Source organism: Pinus tabuliformis, chromosome 4_2 (genome assembly GCF_031772625.1).
Source record: "Pinus tabuliformis cultivar Carrire ecotype Pingquan chromosome 4_2, CPIR1, whole genome shotgun sequence".
In the NCBI taxonomy this organism is placed as follows: domain Eukaryota; kingdom Viridiplantae; phylum Streptophyta; class Pinopsida; order Pinales; family Pinaceae; genus Pinus; species Pinus tabuliformis.
In genome coordinates this window covers 50,351,240-50,367,154 of record NC_142304.1, presented here as the reverse complement: position 1 = coordinate 50,367,154, position 15,915 = coordinate 50,351,240, and the positions used below count along the sequence as shown (strand labels likewise).

General features: G+C 39.2%; 2 pseudogenes; both read left to right on the top strand.

The window, feature by feature from the left end:
* The first annotated feature begins 4,197 nt into the window (after positions 1-4,197).
* On the top strand, positions 4,198-5,099 carry LOC149168236 (uncharacterized; annotated as a pseudogene).
* LOC149168235 (EIN3-binding F-box protein 2 pseudogene) lies at positions 5,098-14,962 on the top strand (annotated as a pseudogene).
* The last annotated feature ends 953 nt before the right edge of the window (positions 14,963-15,915 follow it).

Below are 15,915 nucleotides of genomic sequence, written 5' to 3'. Positions count from 1 at the left end.
TGGATTAAACTTTGTCTAGTTTATTATTTCTATTGGACCAATAGTTTTCAAGAATCCCTTAAAGCGTTCACAGAAATGTTGGCTATTGCACCCATACTAAGAGGTCCCAAATGGGCATTTCCTTTCCATATGCATACTGATGCATTAAACAAAGTTGTGGGGCGAGGGGAGGGGGCCTTGGGACAAGTAGAGGATAAGTTTCCTTATGCCATTTACTTCATCAGTAATAATTTGTCTAAAGCCAAGATAAATTAAACTGTCACTGAAAAAGAGCTCTTAGTTGTAGTACATTCTTTAAACAAATTTAGTCACTATATCACTAGATACCAAACTTTTCTTCATACTAATCCTGAATCTATTAAATCTTGATGAAAAAACCTGATGTTAATGCTAGTATAATTAGGTGGTTGTTATTTCCACAACAGTTTGATTTAACTATCATTGACAAACCCAGAAAAGAAAGTGGTTGAAATTTTTTTGTAGAGGTTAACCTTGTCTGTAGGTAATGAAGATATGGTGGCTAATCAACTACCATATGAACACCTCATTTCTATCTCAATGCTTTCTACCTAGTTTGTTGACATAGAAAACTACTAGGTTACTGGGAGATTCACTCCTAATCTATCACCCAGGGAGAAAACCAATATTGTAATGAAGATCTCCCCTTTCACTTGGATTGGTGAAAATATTTTTAGATTGGGACCAGATCAAATATTGAGGAGATGTTTAAGAGAGGAGGAGGTATTTGACCTTCTCAGTATGTCATGATGGTCCTTGTGGAGGTCATTTTGTTGCAAAACACGACAACATTTAATGCTTTATAGATTGGTTACTATTGGCCCACCTTACACCAAGATGCAAGGAGATATACCACTAGATGTGATCAGTGCCAAAGAATGGGAAAACCCACAACCAAGGATGAAATTGCCCTACAACCTCAAGTAGCCTTAGATTCATTTGACAAGTGTGGCATGGATTTCATTGGCAGTCAAAGAAACAACTTAGTAGAAAGTGGTAGAATTTTTAAGAGATATCATCTTGTATAAGTTTGGGTGTCCAAGGGAGGTAGTAACTTATCAAGGAGAATAGTTCACATCCAATTTTGATTGAGAATATCATGAAGCAACACCATATCAACAACGAGACATCCACTGCCTATCATCATGAAGAAAATGGTGAAATGGAGGTCACAAATAGAGAAATGGAGAGTATCCTCACCAAAGTTGTTAAAAACAACATGAAAGATTGGGTAGAGAGACTAGTACAAGCCACTTGGGCCTACAATACCACTTGGAAAACCACTACTTGATTCACTCCATATTATTTTCTTTATGGGAAGAAAGCTCTACTTTCTATTGAGTTTGAATATAGCACTTTGAGATTCATAACTCAATTGGACTTAGATGTCACCACAAAACATCTGCAATAAAGGTTACTCCAACTAAATGGATTAGATGATTTGAGAATGAAATCTCTCTTACACATTGAAGTCATACAACTACAAAGGAATTTTTGGGATGAAAATAATATCAGGCAAAAGACTTTTCAAGAAGGGGATTGGGCCTTGTTAAATGATTCTAGGTTCAAATATTTTAAAGGGAAACTAATGAAAATATGGTTGGGCCCATACCCAGTAGAAAAATGTAATGAAAATGGATCTCTCCAAATCAGAAACATTGATGAGGAAGGCATCCCCTCACTTTTAAATGGTTATAGGTTGAAGTTATATAGAAGACCTATGTCCAAGGAGAAATTTATTAGTTCAATCATCAAGGAATTGAATGTGATTGGGAGTTTCATAGCTTCTAGTCCACATCACTTTTAAATATTTTTGTTTAGAAAAAAATAAAGAGAGAAAGATAAAAATTCTAAATGAAAACCTCTATGAGGAATCTAGCGCCAACTCCTGGGTTAAAAACATGTCTGAGGCAGCTCAAGAGAATGAAAAAAAAGAGAAGAAAAAAATAATAAAGATCCGTAGGTAAAAACCTCTCTTGAGGCACCTAGGGTAGGCATGCAGGTTGAAAACCTCCCCCGAGGTGTCATGTTTGTCTCAATAAAAAGGAAAAAAAAAAAAAAAGAGGAAGAAGCTTATATTCTATTTTCTAACCTTTCTTTTGTTTTTTAGAGTTGTACACAGTGGTAGGTTTCATGGTTATAGGCCAATACCTACAAATTGCAATCCATTCCTTTATATAAACACACCATAATCATCCTATCCATTCACATTTCTATCTCTCTCCACCATCTTATCATCAAGAAATCTGAAATTCACCTCCTCTTTGTGCTACTCTAGGAAGGACCTATGCTGCTATAGGAAGGTCCTATAATCCTACAGGAGGAGTACGTGTATGTACAAGAGCAAGATATGAGAAGGAAAGTGATCGAAAAATACCATCCTGACTCTACGAAAGGGTAAAGAGAGTGCTCTGTAATGCCCCACTTAAATCTTATCCTGCAAATTTTATTAATGTTAACATTATCTGAAAATATTGAGAAATATTGGTCTAATATAAAATTCATGATTTCTATTATTCAAATTCCCCACTTACCTTCTCAAATTGAATCTTAGGTAGGATATGGTCTCCTTCCATTATTTCAAATAATATATATATTCGTCTCACATTCCCCAATGTACCCTCACATTTACTTAGGAGAAGACATGGTCCCCTCCAACCAATTATCAATACATATATTCATCTCACATTCCCCAACGTACCCTCACATTTACTTGGGAGAAGACATAGTCCTCTCCGTTCAATTATCAATATATAGATATATATATATATATATATATATATATATATATATATATATATATATATATATATATATATATATATATATATATTCATCTCACATTCCCAAATGCACTTTCATATTTACTTGGGAGAAGACATAGTCCTCTCCCATTAATTTCCCAGTTTTATATTCATGTCACATTTCCAAATGTACTCCCAGCTTTACTTCGGACAAGAGAAGTCAACTGTAAGGATGGATGAGAATTTCATGACATTAATGAGAGGTGGTTGAGATGGAGAAGAGAGGGAGGGTATAAAAAGGGAAGGGGGAAGGGAGAAAAGGGGAGGTTGGGTCTTGCTTATGATTTTGGGGTTGGTGGTGATTTTAGGATTTGTTGTGATTTTTGGAGACCTTAGGAACTTGTGAAGGTTTCTTGGGTTGTTGAGAGGAGGGAAATATTGTTCATCTTGGTCTAGATCATTCATCTTGGAAACACACACTAAATCTGGTTGGACTTGGGCTCGGAGGGTTAGGAAACCTGTGGAGGTTTCCTAGGCTAGGAATTATTCCCTAGTTGGCTGGGAGGTAAATCCAGTTGGGTTAGTCAAGAGGAGCGTTCAGCAGGAGCAACATCTCACAGGGATCTCCACCAGCCACCAGTACAGGTATTCCTCTATAAATTGTTCATGTAAATTTATTAAAATGGAATGTTCACTATAAGTTATAAGGATTAGGATGTAAAGGGGTAAAATTTTCATTGTTTAAAAGCCTTGTAAGAAAGTAAATTATTTCCTTTAGTTGCATGTAAATTCTAGAAAAACAGATCTATTAGAAGACCCAAGGATAGGGCTCTTACACATGGTATCAAATCTTTGGTTCAAAATCTAGACCCAAGCCCACTAAACCCACAATTTATACTTCCCATTAATGACAACTTTTCATATAGATTTGAGCCCCATGCTTACACACAATCCATTAAACCATGTGAAGTCTATGTTGAGCTCGACCCACTACTTTAGTATAACATTTTAAATGAGTCATACATTAATACTACTGATCTCTCACCATGTAAGTATTTTCATAGAAATTGTTGATAACTTGATACAACATTTTAGCTTAACCAATTTTGTAACTAATATTGGCATTTCTGGAAGTTACAGACCCAATGCTTGCTACAAGTTTGACTTGAAGACCGAAAGAGCGAGTTCTAAGTAGAAGAAATGGGCTTTCCATCTCTTTATATGGCGCAGGATCGAATCTTAGGGACTAGAAATGACTGAGAGTTGTTAGATTTCGGTGGAATATGCATCCAAAAGCTTCATACTAATCAGTTGTCACATATAAAAGATAAATCATATATGGTAGCTGTCGCCATAATTAATCGATATATAGAACACTAGTGAGTTATATATATAGATATAGTTTGGTAACATTGAGGATTGATTGGGGATAAAAATGTTGTCGAGAATGAATGTGAATGGTGGCATGTGGGGTCTAGAAGATGCCACAGACCTCCACTGCAACAATGATGAGAATTTGAATTTGCCAACGTTCAAGGCAATGCTGGACGCAGAAGAATGGTTTACTTCTCACAACAATACTAACAATAACGATATAACTACTGCTAGTATGAATAAATTCTAACAGCCATCTTGAGGGCCCTTGTTTCAATATAGATATGAAAGATTTTGATGCTATTCATCTCTATTTAATCTGAATCCTGAGCCTCCCAATATGCTGTTACAGCACGCCATGAATTCTTGTTCATCTCCGCCCACTTCGATTCTCAGCCTAGACCCTTCGCAAGTCCAGTCTTTTCTAGCTGGGGGGAGCCACCATCATCAACATCATCTTCATCATCACTATGCTCCCTAGCTCCCGGACGTTGCAAGTTCGAGTCCCTTCCAGGAGTTAGCCTGTGAGGGGTTGGTGAGTAGCAACAATGCCAGTAGCAACAGTAGTAGCAAGAGCTACTTGTATGGGAGGTTGTCGGGAGGAATTTTCAGGTAGCTGAGTCTCAGCTTCACAGGTTCAAGTCCCCGCACGAACGCTGCTACCCCAACGCCTAATCTCAGCAGCCCACACAGCCAGATGGGTGGTAGTGGTACCACCAATCTGAGCCCCAAAATGATGCCCACGAGAAACTTGAATCTCTCGGACACCGGATTGTTTGCTAGCATTAATCACAACGCCAACAACAACAATAATAATCTGAGCAATATTCTAGGTTTGAGTAGCCTTGTTAGCCCTCGACTCCCTCGCCATTAAATTTTAGCAACCCGAAGATGCTTATACCCCTTGAGGTTTGCGCCCTAGTGGGTGCTCAACCTACTTTGTGCTCAACCTACTATTATTAGGCTTGGTGTAGTTGCTGTCTGTGCAGGCGGCCATGGAGGCTTAGGCAAACTTATAGTTCATGGCTCCATCCTGTGTCGAGGGATTACCAATATAGGCCTCTATGCTATTGGCCTTGGCTACCCAGCTCTCAGAGTTTTGAGTGTTTGGAACTGCCCATGAGTTGGTGATCCAGGGCTAGCTGCAATAGCGAAGGGCTGTAAGTTATTGGAGAAACTTGATTTGTGCAAGTGCCCATGGATAGGAGACAAAGGTTTGGAATTTTTTGCTGTGAACTATCCAAACTTATTGACACTTAATCTAGAATCATGTCCCGAGGTGGGAAATAAGTCCCTAAAAGAAATTGGATAGAATTGTGTCTGACTTCAATCATTGAGTATCAATGACTTCTTCCTTATCGGTGATGAAGGGGTTATTACAATTATGTCCAATACCAAAACATGATGAAGTTAAAGCTGCACACTTTAAGATTGACTAATATTACTCTTTGTTACACAGTAATTTGTCACTGACCTCATCTTAATCCCTAAGTGACATCTCCGATGTGTCATACATCAAATAGACATGTCCATATCTTCCAACTCATGCAAGAAGGTTAAATAAGTGCTCTCTAATACTGAATATTGACCCTTTTGCCTAACTTTCTGCATCGTCACAAGTAAACACTTTAAATCTGCGACGATTCTCTGTTCTAAACTGTATCATTGCGACGTTGTTATAGGTGTACATGTGTTTCCTATGACAGTCGAATTTTAGGGCTCGACGCAAGTCATCAAGATATTTCTTGCGAAATTGGTCTGAATGCATTGCTTCCTTGTGACATTGTCACTAAGCCCTAGTGTATGACTTGTGACGATCTAGATTAGGTGAATTAGTTCAAGCAGTTGGCCTTCTGGGTGATTCTAGAACTGGTTGTTGGGTCAAATTAGTTCACTTTTCCCCCTCTGGGATGGTGGTTCCATCTTTTGAGAAACCTCCCTTAAGGATAAGCTCCCTCTCCCTCATTTCATGGAGGCTCCTCCTCCTATAAAAGCACTCCCCATTGCTATGATCAACTAGTTCTTGGTTTGTGGATTGAAGTAGATCAGATAGCTTTGGTGTGAGTTTGACAAGTTTGCTATGTGAAATTGCTGATAGTTTAGCAAGAGGTTGTGGAGTGCCTTAGCCTTGTATTAGAGCTTGTGAGTGAGAGAGATATTATCCATCTGGGAGATCCATTCTTGAGAGTGAATGCTTGAAGAAACATACCATCTGGACCCTCCGAGAAGGCTTGCGACATCAAGGCTTGGCTGTAAGCTTTGCTTTTGATTTATTTTAATACAATCAATAACGATTTCCTATGTCTTGTGTGTAATATACTTGATAGCTTATGGTTCCTTGAATCTATAGGTAAATAGAACATTGTTGTTCACAATTATGTGTTCTGTTGTTCTCTTGTGTTGTTTCAGGTTGATTGATCATTAAGGAGAAGGAAACAATAGTTGGAGCGGCGCAATGGAAGCTTCATCGAACACCAGTTTGAGGTAGGCCTCCAACGATGATTGTTTAAGGAAATCGATTGTTATTTTGTTTTGTTGTGACTAGACCCACTCTAGGGCTAAAGGGGTTACCTCTGTCTGCAGAGGGAACACTTTCCTAATTCACAAGTTGGCGACTCCACTGGGGAGTCCTTTATATGTTTTCTTCTTGTTTACTCTTGGTTTGTCTTTTGATTTAGTGTCTCTTGAGTTTTGGGGTTGCACCTTCAGTTTTTGGATTACTTGGGTCAATTTGGGAATTCCTCTTACTGTTTGAAAGAATAGTCTGGTGTCTTTCGGGTGTTGTGACTTGTCTTTTCCCTTTATTAAAATCATCACTGAATATAGCTTAACAGTTGCGATGACATTACACCTATCCTCTTTGGTAAATCTTTCCGTCGCTGATTACTTGTCATACAACTGCGATGATTCCTGAAATCAGATCATTGCCAAAGACAAGTGTACCCTTGCGACGATGTTGCTCACTTTCTAGCTTTGTGCCTATGACGATTTGGCTTTCATCTCAGGTTGCTAGCTTAAACCCTACGACGGTTCCTGAAATCATTCCGTCTCTGAAAACATGTGTATTCTTGCAATGACGTCTCTGAAAACTGGTGTATTCTTGTGACGACGTCTCAGGTTGTAAGTGTAACACCTATGACGATTCCTGTAAGGTTGTTTTTCACAAATTTACCTCATGAATCAACCATTCCTGCTTGTCCCCTGCTGTCTCTTGTCTCTCATTAGCTTGTTTTGATTGCTTTTGGTTAAGGTGCCTTCTCTTTGTTTTCATTGAGTGAATCTTGTGTTTTCAAGACCAAGTGACCTAGCTCCTTAAAGGTTTCTTCAAGAAGTCATTTTTTGGGTTACACGTCCATTCAAGATTCATCCACAATCATCTAATTGATTTGCTTGAGGCTGTTTTGCTGCTTGTTTTCTTGTTGATTGGTCTTTAGTGTTTTGTGATTGAACCAGTTCCTCATATTGATTTGGTTTCGACACTATCAAACATAGATCACAATTGTTTGGATTAGTCAGGTTTACACTTGCTTGTTTGTCATTAAAATTCCAAAAATCCACAATATTGCATCCACACAGCATACGAAAGTGAAAGTACATTTGCATTATTGAATTGTCATGTTTGAGAAATTGGAAAGCAAAGTTTAAATCTTTCATTAGTAGTTGTGAGATAGGTGTATTGATGCATTGTGTTTCTTAGTGCTTGCATTTTCTTGTCTTGGGTTTCATTCACTTGGAAATGAACTCCTCACCCTCCTTTAGGTAGTTGTTCATCAAAATGAATGGTGCTTTACTCATTGTAGCTGCATCCTAGGAACTATTGAGCTACATTCGATAGGGCCTGAAAACCGAAACTTAATCCAAGATTAACTCTTAAAATCAATTGAATGAACCTAACAATGCATTGGAACTTAACGCACATTATCTAGAGGTCTAGGCTAGAGATGTGCTTCGACATCGTTAAACCTAGTCACTATTGTTTTCACTTAAGGTTGGATGATTCTTCCTTCTGTGACTCAATAGCTGCTAGTACGGACTTGTGCTCCTCATACCATCGAGTATATATTGGGAGACCCCACTAGGTTATCATCCTACATCCACAGGAAGTCAAGTTTGTCGCCTTACGAATCGTAATGCACCAAACACAACTTTCAGGAAGATTGACTGACATACAAAAAGTCCTTGGTCATTTCTCTTTCATTTTATCACCAAAGTGTATATGCAGTTTTGCGGTTTGTCTGGTAAACCTATTGTCTAGTACTCCAGAGTAGTCACTTTCGTTCCTTTTCGACTCCTTAAAAGAAAAGGATAATATGAGCACTTGTCCTTTCAAGCTCATTAGACCTCAAAAGAGATAAAGTCACCTTTTCAACCTTTTCTTGACTCTTGAAACATGAAAAGGTCAAGTTTTGTTCCTGTGTCATAAAATTTACTACACATGAAATATTCCTGGTTATAGTCAGAGTTCTTGGTTATACTTCAAGTGCATTTGAAGGTTGTTTCCAATGGAAACATTCCCCAAGTCTATCAGCTAAGGTATTCCCCCGGATGGGAATCCTAGTCTGTTTCCTCCTTTTGGAAATGTTCGTGCTTCGTATATGGCAACATTGTCCTTGCCTGGGTTAACCATCGGTTTGCCCATTTGGTTGCTTTCAACCTTGGTGGTCCCAAGCGTCATGACTCCTATTCCACCGTCTCCTTTGTTTGAATCCCAACATGATGATTCCAAGGTTGAGCCTACGCCTCCTTCCCCTATTTCTTCCTCCTCCTCTCCTCCTTCGCTTGGTGAAAGTTCTACATCTAGTAACCAGGAGGCTAAGAAGAAGAAGAGGAAGACGAAGAAGAAGGAGAAGTTGGATAAGCATCAGGCCACCCATCCGGCTCATGTTCTGAGTAGATCATCAGTCGTAACACCTTCTGATCCTCCACGAAAGGTTAAGTTTCCTTGTAAATTATGCAAGGGCGACCATCTTCTTTGTGATTGTCCTGGTATTCCTAGGATCTTAGAAGTGTGGTCTCACGATCCAACTCATCCCTCATTGTTCTTTGAACCTTGTGACGTTGTTACATCCTCAACTAGAAATGCTAAGAAGAAAGGGAAGATTCGATTCCCCTGTAGGTTATGTGAAGGCAATCATCCCCTTCACCTTTGTCCGCTCATAGATAAAGCTTCTGTCGTTTTGGAAAATCTTATAGCTTCTTCACCTCCCCTTCTAGTTGGTTATCAAAAGCTCTCTTCAGACCCTCTCCCCGTTAACAAAGAGATTGATATGGATTCTTCTCTTGTCTGTCCTCCTCTTCCCGAGCCTAGTTGTGCTAAGCCTGTTCCAGACCAACCATTGGTCGAAGAGAGTTTTGACTTGGGTTCACCACCCATTGATCACTCTGTTCCAAAAGAGCATCATGATCACACTGCTCATGTTCTTCTCGTCTCGCCAGATTCTCCTGAGTCCGAGAACGACCCTCCTATCCCCGCTGATCAAGAGCGTCCTTCTTTGGTTCCTGTAGAGAAGGAAGGCAATCATACGATACCCCCGCCAAGTAGTTCGGTTGTTTCTTTTGACTGGAGTCTTTTGACCACATTCCACCTACCATCCTATGTGCCTTTCTAGATTACAGTACTCACCTATGACAAGGCAGTGCTCGACACTCTCTTATACGAAGGGGTGTCTGTTAGTCTTATGCCTTCCACTACTTGGAAAGCTTTGGGCTCCCCATAGCTTGTGCCTGTCACTTAGAATCTGTTGGCATTTGTTGGAGGAACTAGTCAACCTTTAGGGATCGTTCCAAAGTTCCCTATTACCTTGGGAGGTAAAACCTTCTATATAGACATGATGGTTAGCCAAGCTGCGTTGGATTTTAGTCTTCTCCTTGGCCGTGACTATATTTATGCCATGGGGGATCTTGTTTCTTCACTTTTCCATGTGGTTTGTTTTCTGCACGATGGAAGAATGGTGACCATAGATCAATTGTCGTTATTTTTTCACCTGGTGCCTCATGTACAACCATCATCCCTTATAAGCTCTTGCTCGAACGCAGTGCCCTCCTCACCATAGGTCAATTATGTGGCTACCCGTTTAGTCTCCGCATCTGTTGATGCTCAAGCAGATGGTCTTGTACATCATGTACTGGGAGCATTAGAACCAGACCTGTCGTTGGTGCCTAATGACATGTATTCCTCCCAAAGCACAGTTTTTCCATCCAGTGAAGACCTCTTGGGAGCCGTGTTCTCATATGGCCCATGAACGAGGGATCCAAGGATCGTTTCGCTCTTGTGTCAACCTTGTTTACAAAATGAAACAAGGCATCCAAGGATAGTTTGATCTTGTGTCAACCTCATTAAAAAATGAAACAAGGATCATGGAGCATAGTTACTTGTCTTTTGTCAAGCTCGTTAAAAATGAAACAAGGGGTCTTGAGGAAAGTTCTTGATCTTATGTCCACCTCATTAAAAAATGAAACAAAGGTTATGAGGATAGTTCTTTTACTATGTAAACCTCATTAAAAAATGAAACAACTCCCTTTTCCAAATCAATTCTTTGATTAAGCTCTTGAAAAATATGAGTCGAGTCTTTCCAAGATCTTGAAAGTGAACCTTGATTCCATCCACCTCGTTGAATGCAATGAAGCTTGGGGGGCATGCACCTTGATTTGCGTCATTATGTTGGGTGTATGCGAACTTATAACAAGAATAGTTTTTCGTTTCAAGCTTGTGTAAACATGAAACCGAATCCAAGCAGAGTTCTCCATGGTTCAAGCTTGTGTAAACATGAACCCTTACCCGATTTACACCTCGTGATTGCCGTTTTTATCCGCTAAATTCTGCTAGATGAGCCTTGGTTGTTTCATTCCATCATCACCATCTCTTTGGCCGATCATATGCTTTCACTTGGTTGTTTTTCCTTTCCTGAAGGACCGCAGCGTTGAGTGGTTTTATTAGCTAGCCTCTTGACCATTATATGCTTTGAGCAGTTCCACCATTGGCGGAACCAATTGCTACCCTTTATAACACTCGTTCTTCTAGGACGAGTCACCTTTAAGCTCTTTTTTTACTTGTAAAACATGAAAAGATTGACGAGTATTTTTCCCTCTTTGACTCGTTAAAAGAGAATAATAATGGCAGTCCACTTTCAGCTCTTTTCCGACCATATAAATGCGAAAAGATGGCTGGGCTTTTGTCGTTTCAAGCTCGTTTTTGGTTATGAAACGTCGTGTCTCCAATTGTTTTTTTACTTTTTTGGATTGGGAACACTAATTAAGAAAAGTACTCCTTGATCAAAATGGTCAAGCAGTTCTCTCGAGTATTGTTTTCTACTTTTTCGGGCTTGAGGGACACAAATTTACGAAAAAGGATACCCCTGGAGTTTTCTTTTCTGTATCTTTTTCAAACTCTCTAAACATGAAAAATACTTTGAGTTTTACCTATGTCGAACTCGTTAAACCCTGACGACATTGGACTCATCACCATGATGAGATTTGAGCTTCTCCTCCCTAGCGCTCGTTAAAATTTCACTAGGTTGGATTCGTCCGAAGGTCAAAATTATATCGCAAGCATATGCTATCCCCTTTAAGCTTGTTTTTCAAAAATAATTGGGATAATCGCTAGCAATGGTGGGGGGAAAATTTGGAAATTGTCTTTGGTTACTTATGGTAGCTAGTGACTCTTGAAAATCGACACTTTTGCTTTTCGTCAGGTTGGGATATCCTCACATCATCATTGGCCTTCCGGGGTTTGGGTTACCTTTTTGCCTCATTCCATCTGATCCATGTTGTCTCCATCAGACCTCTGATCCCTTGGTACCAAAATGTTGTCGCATTCTGAAGTTGTGTCGCCAATTTGTTCAAGAGTATACTCCTTCTATAGTTCACACCCTTACCTCCTCCTCTGATGCTCTGTTTCACCATCTACCACTTATTCCTTGTCTCATGTCGTTGATGAGGGAAACAATATGGCCCTCTCGTGATGGGTCACTTCCTGTCGACATCAGCTCATTATCCAGGAAGTCGATCTGGAGATCCCTTTCAGTACCTTGGAGCTTGCATGCCTCAATGGCAAGTTCTTTGCGCTTGATGACAAACTCACATCATTGGTCATTGATCAGGTGATTCCGCGAGTGTTTGACTCCAGATCATTTTTCACACTTAGTTGATTGTACTAGCAGTACCTTGAGAACCATTGACATTACTCGTGGTCTCTCTCACGCTTGTTAATGGTTTACATCATTGACCGTATTCAGGTGATTTTCTATCATGCTTGACTTTATCACATATGTTCGCATGCTAGAAATTGTACTATGATCAGTTGAGTTTCAAGACCTTGGACAAAGATTACATATGTTTGGGCTGCGTGGATTAGTTCACGATTACACACATGACTCTTTGATTGGATGGATGCGACCATACCTGAGTCTTTATTAGCGGCTGCAACCATACCTTTATCATTATATACGGTCTTATCGACTAGGTGGCTGCGTCCATACCACAGACCAAGTTTCATATGTCTTTTGGATGGTTGCACCCATGCCTAGACTTAATGTATCTCACTATCAGAGATATCAGTTGTACTTGTTCCTGCAAGTCTTTCGCGATGGTGTTCTGGTTCGGTTATGATTTCGTAAAGCATTTCACCCCTCCCACTCTCTCAGACTTCATGCTTTAGGGGGCATCTGTTACATAGTAATTTTTCACTGACCTCATCTCAGTCCCTAAGCGACATCTCTGATGTGTCATACATCAAATAAACATGTCCATATCTTCCTACTCATGCAAGAAGATTAAACAAGTGCTCTCTAATACTGAAGATTGACCCTTTTGCCTAAGTTTCTGCATCGTCGCAAGTAAACCCTTTAAATCTATGACAATTCTCTATTCTGAACAATATCATTGCAATGTTGTCACAGGTGTACACGTGTTTCCTGTGACAGTCAAATTTTGGGGCTCAACGCAAGTCCTCAAGATAATTCTTGCGATGATTGGTCTGAATACATTGCTTCCTTGTGACGTCGTCGCTAAGCCCTAGTGTATGACTTGCGACGATCTAGATTAGGTGAATTAGTTCAAGTAGTTGGCCTTCTAGGTGATTCTAGAACTGGTTGTTGGGTAAAACTGGTTCGCTTTTCCTCCTCTAGGATGGTGGTTCAACCTTTTGAGAAAAATACCCTAAGGATAATCTCCCTCTCCCTCATTTCATGGAGGCTCCTCCTGCTATAAAAGCACTCCCCATTGCTATGATCAGCTAGTTCTTGGTTTTTGGATTGAAGTAGATTAGATAGCTTTGGTGTGAGTTTGACAAGTTTGCTATGTGAAATTGTTGATAGTTTAGCAAGAGGTTGTGGAGTGCCTTAGCCTTGTATTAGAGCTTGTGAGTGAGACAGACATATTATCCATTTGGGAGACCCATTCTTGAGAGTGAATGCTTGAAGAAGCATGCTGGCTGGACCCTCCGAGAAGGATTGCGACATCAAGGCTTGGTTGTAAGCTTTACTTTTGATTTATTTTAATACAATAAATAAAAATTTCCTATGTCTTGTAGGTAATATACTTCATAGCTTATGGTTCCTTGACTCTATAGGTAAATATATCATTGTTGTTTGCAATTACATGTTCTATTGTTTTCTTGTGTTGTTTCAGGTTGATTGCTCGGAGAAGGAAATGATAGCTGGAGCGGCGCAATGTAAGCTTCATCGAACACCGGTTTGAGGTAGGCCTCCAACGATGATTGTTTAAGGAAATCAATTGTTTTTTTGTTTTGTTGTGACTAGACCCACTCTAGGGCTAGAGGGGTTGCCTTTGTCTACAGAGGGAACACTTTCCTACTTCACACTCTTGCTGCAGTTTGGCATTATGGTAAATTTTTAACTGATCTGTCGCTTGAGAACCTATTTAATGTCACAGAGAAGGGCTTCATGACCATGAGGAATACAATGTGTTTGGAGAAGCTGAAACATCTTTCAGTTACCACTTGTCGAGGATTGAGAGATGTGAGTATTGAGGTAGTTGGACAAAGTTGCATAAGTTTGAAGCAAGTATATATTCGAAAGTGTGAGTCATTGACTAATGATGGCTTGAGAGAATTTACACATGTTTCAATATCACTTGAAAATTTTCAAATAGAGGAGTGCAAGTTGATATCTTGTTGTGGTCTCATAGATGTCCTTTCTAATTGCAATAGAAATTTAAAATTGATGTCATTGATTAAATGTGAGGGAATTAAGGAATCTTCATTGGTCACAACATCAACACCAGTCTGTGAATCATTGAAATCTCTCAATATTCGGTACTATCCAGGTTTTGGAAATGGATGCCTAGCCATGCTAGGGAGAGCTTTCCCTCCACTGCAGAAACTTGATCTTAGTGGGTTGTTACGAATATCTGATGATGGTCTTCTTTCTCTCTCAGAGAATAGTAAAACAAGTTTGGTGAAAGTCAACTTGAGTGGGTGTGTACAAGTTACATATTGGGCTATATTTGGTATAGCCAACCTATGTGGAGAAAACCTTCAGACATTAATTGTAGATGGTTGTAGAAAGGTGACAAATCGAACTTTGAATATTATTGTTGACCTTTTTCCATCTTTACAGGAATTAGATTTGGAAAAGTGTGGGATTACAGATAATGGCATTGTCTCTTTATTATCTGCAAAACAATAGGCTATACCAATTCTTTCTTTATCAGGTTGTATGCAAATAACAGATAAATGCTTGCCTTTTATAGAAAAGATGAGTGAAACATTGCTTGGTTTTAACTTGCAGCACTACAGTGGATTGAGTCAGAGGACACTTGATTCAGTCGAGGCACATTTATGGCAGTGTGATCTACTTGTCTCTTAGAAAACACTTGGGAATATGAGATACAACAAATGCTACAGTTTGACTCAGGAATTTTTCTTCAAATATTATAGGATTTATAAGTATTGACATGAAATCTTAAAGTTATTTTGATTAAGATAGGACATTGGAACCAATGCATCGAGGACGATTTCCTATTTCTCATGGATGTTTACAGGAAAAAGTCAACAATTTCTAGATGGTTTGCTCCGTCTGCGATTTTGGCCCATAATAGTGTAACATGGGCTTTAGTATTTAAATTACTCATTCCTCAAGGGCTGGAACTAGGTTTTTTTTGCAGGTGTCCTCTTTGATGACCCTGTTTATAGTCCCCAGTGGTCACATCCCTAGTTAAAGCACTCAAGACAACTGTCAAACTCTGGTGCATGGTGGCGAGGTTCTTCTTGCATGTTTTTTTTTTTCTACTTTCTGGTTTTTTTTTAGAGGTCTTAGTTTGATTTGTTGGATGTTTATCCAGTATTTTACCCAGACTTCATTAGCCATGCTATGTGTTTAGGCTTAGTTTCTTACTTTGTAATCACAGTTCACAACTTCTGTAGTGATTAGGTTTTGGCTATGGCAGTGATACTTGTCTCTGTGCCATTTCAACTCTAGAAGTTGTTTTTCCAAGCCTTCAGAGCTACAGACTGGGAATTCAGTTCAATAGAATGTATCCATGTTATAATTTATCCTTTTTTGGGGTTTCTATTCTATGGATATTATTTCCACTTTCTATGAGTTTCTTCTTAAAATATTTCTTAAAAATTTCAGAGTTCTGCTTATTGCCTTGAAAATGCTTATGAAGATTGATTGTTGTCATCATGGAATGGAAATATTTAAAACTATTTCCTGTCTACTTACAACAAAAAGATCAACATCATTTGAATGACCTGATGATATTTGTTAATCTCTAGTTTCTAGTGTTGGATGTGTCAATTTTGAAGCAAAGGGTTTTT